Source organism: Theobroma cacao, chromosome 9, assembly GCF_053813885.1.
Source record: "Theobroma cacao isolate CCN51 chromosome 9, ASM5381388v1, whole genome shotgun sequence".
Lineage (NCBI taxonomy): Eukaryota > Viridiplantae > Streptophyta > Magnoliopsida > Malvales > Malvaceae > Theobroma > Theobroma cacao.
In genome coordinates this window covers 35,241,155-35,247,392 of record NC_142647.1, presented here as the reverse complement: position 1 = coordinate 35,247,392, position 6,238 = coordinate 35,241,155, and the positions used below count along the sequence as shown (strand labels likewise).

The following is a 6,238-nucleotide window of genomic DNA, read 5'->3' as shown; positions in this document are numbered from 1 at the left end:
TGAAGGGGAATTTCTCTTGATTGTCATATTCTATGAAACTTAGGGTTACAAAATGACAGGAGATTGATCTTGGATGTACAATCGACTAACTTCTGATGGATTCATTAGAGATGAATTTATAAATGGAGTTAAACAATTCATTGATTTTGCATTTTCTAACCGTTCATTTATGTGGGAGAATAAGATTAGATGTCCCTGCTTTCGGCATAGCAACAAGAAGTTTTTAAATTCTGATAAGGTGATGGATCACATCTTAAAAAAGGGTTTTATTGGTGCTTACACAGTATGGAGTTTACATGGGGAATATGATGTTGGACAATCATCTAGAAGTGGAGATGGCATGCAAGGAGAACTATATGCTAGTCATGGGAAATATGGGGAATATGAGGAACCTACATATGAAGAGGAAATAGAAAATCCATATGCTAGAATGGTTAGGGATGCTATGGGTCTAGAAGTTGCTTTCAATTCTGGTCATGATAATCAATCAAGATTTGTGGAAGAATATCCAAATCCAAATGCGGGTAGCTTTTACTCTTTGTTAAGGAACGCAGATGAACCTTTGTGGTCAGGTTGCACAAAGTACACAACGTTTTCAACTGTGTCACAAATTTTAAATGTTAAATCAGAGTTTAATTTGAGTGAATCGTGTTTTGATCATTTATTGGAGATATTAAAGAATATGTTACCATCAGATGAAACTTTACCTAATGACTTTTATAGAATGAAAAAGAAGATGGCAAAACTTGTACTTGAATATATCAAAATTCGTGCTTGTAAAAACAATTGCATCTTATTTTATAAGGAAATTACTGATTTGGAGTATTGTATGACATGTGGTCATCTTTGTTATAAACTGATGAAATCAAGTGTCAAAAGGAAAAAGAAAATTCTTTATAAGATTTTACATTACTTGTCACTTATATCGAGGCTTTAAAGGCTTTATATGTTAGGAAAAATTGTTGAACATATGACATGGCATGCGCAAAACCAAAGTGATAACAGAGTACTTAGACACTTTGTTGATGGTGAGGCTTGGCAACACTTCAACCACACACGAGTTATTTGCAATGGAACCTCGAAATGTCAGGTTAAGGTTATGTACTGATGGTTTCAATCCTTTTGGACCAACTACAAAACCTTACTCTGTTTGGCCTGTAATGCTCACTGTGTATAATTTACCCCAATGGATGTGTATGAAACAACCATATACATTTCTTAATATGGTTATTCCGAGAAAGAAAAGTTTAAGCCAAAACATAGATGTTTTCTTGAGACCTTTGATAGATGAGTTGAAAGTATTGTGGACTGAGGGTGTTATCACATATGATGCCTATAGGAAACAAAATTTTCAACTAAAGGTAGCATTATTATGGACAATTAATGATTTTCCTGCTTATGGTATGTTGTTAGGGTGGAGCACTCATAGACGATTATCATGTCCTTATTGCATGGAACACTCTAAGGCTTTCATATTGGATCATGGTAGGAAACCTTGGTTTTTGATTTTCGTCGACAATTTTTGCCACTTAATCATCCTTTTAGGAGGCAAAGAGATAAATTTCTTAGAAAAAGAGTTGAGCATGACTTCTCAATTCCTCGATTATCAGGTGAAAAAATATTGTCACGATTGAATTCACTTTCTAATATTCCATTTGGAACAAAATGTGGTGAACAAAAGGTTTAGGGTTACGGTGTAAGTCATAATTGGGTGCAAAATAGTATATTCTGGAAATTACCTTATTGGCATACGCTTCTTATTCGTCATAATCTAGATGTGATGCATATTAAATGTAATGTATTTAAGAATATAGTCAACATAATGATGGATGTTAAGGGGAAGACGAAAGACAACTTATAGGAACGACAAGATTTGAAGGTATATTGCAAGCGTTGAGAATTGGAATTAGTGGAAAATAATGGACACATTTTCAAGCCTAAGGCTTTGTACACTTTAAGTAAGGAGTGAAGAAAAATTGTTTGTGCTTGGGTGAAACAAGTGAGATTACCTGATAGTTTTGCATCGAACATATCTCGATGTGTTAATGAGATCGATTGCAAATTTTATGGGATGAAAAGTCATGATTGTTATGTTTTCTTTCAGCAATTGCTCCCAATTGTCTTTCGTGATATGGTGCCTCACTCAATTTGGGATGCGATTACTGAGATATCTCATTTTTTTTAGAGATTTATGTTCAACTGAACTACATGTACATCACATGAAAGCTTGGGAAGGAAAAATATGTGAAACCATATGCAAACTAGAAAAGATCTTTCCTCTCAGTTTGTTTGACTCTATGGAGCATTTGCTAATTCATTTACCTTATGAGGCAAAAGTTGGAAGACCCGTCCAGTATCGATGGATGTATCCATTTGAAAGGTATTATATATGTTATTTATTTTCTAATAGTCTATTAGAAGAGTTTTAGGTACTTATTAAGTATCATGAATATTATGATGTTTAGGTTTTTGCATGCTTTGAAGAAGAAAATGAAAATTCGCGCTTTTGTTGAAGGATCTATATGTGAGGCTTATATGATCGAGGAAATCTGTAAAGCCCGACCTTATAAAATACTATTCATGACATACATGTGATGATAGCATGATTGCATGCTAGGAGAGTCCCGAAAAATTTACAAAAGTCGGTATTGTACTTAGAGGTACAACAAAGTTTATTTAATCCTCGAACTAGATCAAATAGGAATTTTAAGGTGAGATTAAGAGTTTCATAGTTCATGGATGACTTAAAATGGTAATTTGGAGTTTGAGGATCAATTTGGAGTCAAATCGGAATTTTCACTAACTAGGGGCAAAATGGTCATTTGCCACCTGGGGACAAAATGGGAATTTTAGAAAAGATTTTTTTGACCCCATTTGACTTATTAGAGTATAATTTGACTTATTGAAGTATGATTTGAGGTTTAGAAGTGAAAAATTTTAATTTCGGTATAATTTGGAGTATAGGGGTAAAATGGTAATTTTGCCACCTCAGGGGCAAAATTGTAATTTTCCACCACCAGGATATTTTTTCCAGCACATGGTCTTCCTTGTCTTCATCTTTGACCCTTGACTAAACATGTGGTGGAGATAAAATGTTTAAATTTTTAAAATTTTAAAAACGGGCCAATGACATGATGCCATGTGTCATGCCTTTATTAATTTATTATTTTCCTTTTTAAAAGGCACAAAATCAGCCCATCTTCCACCCCATGGCCGGCCAAACCAGCAAGAAGAGAGAGAAAACAAAAACAAAACCCTAGAGAGAGAAAATCAAAGAAAAAGTGTGAATTTTCAAGGAAATTAAGTGAAAAAGGTGAGTTTTTTTCTATTAAGCTTGAGTTTTCTTATTCCCAAGCATTTCTCTTTATTTTCCATGATTAAATTACATGTTTTCATGATGAATTAAATTCTGGAAAAATGGGTTAGGAGAGAGAAAGTTGTTGGATTTATTTGATTTTAATTTATGTTAGTGTTTTTAGTTAGTTTAGCATAATTAGAAACAAAACAACAAGAAAAGAATTTATTTTCTCCCCCAACCATTAATGGCTGAATTTACCATGTAGTGAGTGAGGATGAGTTTGATTTTATTCTAGGAGAATTGGTTAAGGAATGATGAATTATGAGCCTAGAAAAATAATGGGAATTTTCGGAGCAAAAATACGAATTTTTACCCACTAGGGGTATTTTCGTAATTTGCTGTTGGGACTGATAATTTGCACCACACTGAGGGACATTAAGTTAATTTGGGTGCAATTGAGGTATAGAAACTGAAAAGAATTAAATTGGAGTTTAAACGGACCCGTTAGGAATTTAATCGGGTGATAAGACGAATTAGGCCAATACCGGGTTTAAATAGTTACCAGTGCATTTTGCATTCCATATCATGCATTGGTAATCTAAATTAATTTAATTTTGATTTAGTACCAACTTGGTGAAACTCTCGATTTTGTATTGTGTCAAGGTGGTGAGTCATCCGATAAAGGCAAGGAAATTGCATCCGAGGACCAGTAGACAGAGTGCTTCGAAAGTCTGCATTCTAGACATAGTGAGTAAACTTACTGTCATTTTAATTATCTAGGGTGGTTTTTAAATGCTTTCATGAATTCTATGGAAAAAGGAATTTAAAAAGATAAATTTTCATGTTTTATGAATAAGTGAGTTTCAATGAAATTAAATTATAAATTGTTTTGAAATTAATAGTGATTTTGAAAAATAGAGTACACGGAGACTGTTAATTGTGGCAATTTGATTGTTTAAATTAACTGGCTTATGATAAATCGAGCATGATTGGCTAGTTGGCAATTGTATTGAAATGCAAATTGTTTGGTTACCTTGAAAAACTACGAATTACAAAATTGCCATATCATGTTATTGAGTTTTATTATATGGTGGATTATATATTAATTAATCACTGCAGTAGGGGGTTTCTGTGGACCAGCCTTTTAGAGGGGCACGGTAAACCCCATTATATTCTTACCTCGAACGGAGAGGCGCGTAGGGTATCTCCTGGGGTAAAGTTTAGGGTTCACTTCACGCTAAACCACCACGTGAGGGGGAACTCAGCCAACGCCAAGGAACGGCTATGTTTTCAAAACAAAAACATGATTTATGTGAAATGTGAATTTTAATAGCCTTGGCGGTCTCGGTAGGATGCCTCGGCCAAGGTGTCCCCGAGAATGGATTTATGGCACAAGCCTAGATTTTTATGAGATTCATAAGCCTCTTTACGTGTTTCGAATAAAATGTGTTCTAATGCTATAACACAGTTTATGATGATTTACTTTATTGTCTCCATGTACTCAACTCTAGATGTTTAGGATGATGTTTGTTTACTCATTGAGATTTTATAATCTCACCACCCTCCTTTCCACCCATTTCAGGTTCAATATAGACTGTAGATAGCTGATCTCATCGAGGACTACAGTGGGATCTGCATTTTCCAAACCGTAGGTTCAAAGTCCTCTTTACTTTTGTTTATTCGGGGGCACTCTTGTTATTGTAAATTAAATTAAATATTTTGGCTTACTGTATTTAAGTATGTATAAATTTATTTAGCTTTTACGTTATAAAAATTATTCACGTATAACTCTATAAATATTGTTTTATAAGAAAATAGAATATTTTACTTAATATTTCTTTTATTTTCTTATTATATTCAAATAACCATAATTTCGTTTTAAATGAAGATTTTAGACTTTTAAACTCATTTTGAATATGAATTGTGTGTTTTGTACTTGTACATTACGTTTTAGCCAGTTTTAAGATTTTTGAGAAAAATGACCAAAATACCATTGTGAGACGAAAAATTAATATTTTATTTGTTTAAAGTTGGAAACAGCTTAAAATATTTTAGAACACGGTATTTGACAATGGTTGCTCACAAGGGAACAGAGAAACTGATAGTAAAGCCTTGCGGGGTTTCGGGTTGACATTCCGGGCAATAAGTGTCTACCGGGACACCGCGACGGTTGTCACGGGCTCGAGGGGAGTACCGGGTCGTGACAAAATCTCCTCGTTTTGCTCATTGTATTTTGAACCTACTGTGCAAACAAGATTAAATCGAGTGCCACGTAATGATGATGGGGGAGACGTGGACTCTCATGGTCGCTTTTCGATTTTCACTCATCTTGGGCGAGCTTTTAGTCCATTAGATAAATCTCGATTTTTAAATGAGGATGAATTTTATGCTGCTGAGCTATATGTTTTAATGAATTGCGAAGAAATGCTCCCATACATTAAGTACTATTTTACCATAAATCTAAATGATTGATCATAAGAATGAACTTAATTTGTAAATTACGGATATGATGATAGGATATTTGATGATATGGTGAAAAGATATGTGCATATATCGGAAGATGAATTAGAGAAAGTTCGTAATGCAAGATTCGTAAAATGGTTTAAAGAATACGTAAGTTTATGTAAATTATAAGTGAACTTTTCATAACAAGTATGTGTTACTTATGTAAATTAACCATTCTTGATCTTGTATTACATGTTGGTAGTGAAATACCCCATACTTTGATATGGTGATAAATAAAGTTGATCGAATGCAAATTGAGGTCAATTAAAATGTTTAGAAGTGATAAAAGATGAAAGGAGTAGTTTAGGATAAAATATTTCGCAAGTGAGAAAATAATAATAAAATAATAATAATTTTATCGGAGGAGAATTTGTGAGATAAAAGGTGATTTGGAAGTCAAGTGAGGCATAATAAGGTATTTTGGGTACCAAAGAG

General features: G+C 33.6%; 1 long non-coding RNA gene and 2 pseudogenes across 1 annotated transcript; all 3 read left to right on the top strand.

Moving 5' to 3' along the window:
- The first annotated feature begins 241 nt into the window (after positions 1-241).
- On the top strand, positions 242-1,687 carry LOC148760896 (uncharacterized; annotated as a pseudogene).
- Positions 1,688-1,825: 138 nt separating this feature from the next.
- On the top strand, positions 1,826-5,770 carry LOC148760894 (uncharacterized; annotated as a pseudogene).
- Positions 3,225-5,074, top strand: LOC148760895 (uncharacterized). The gene is made up of 3 exons (XR_016028200.1): positions 3,225-3,313; positions 3,962-4,045; positions 4,881-5,074. It is a non-coding gene; the product is annotated as an uncharacterized LOC148760895 (long non-coding RNA).
- Positions 5,771-6,238: the final 468 nt, after the last annotated feature.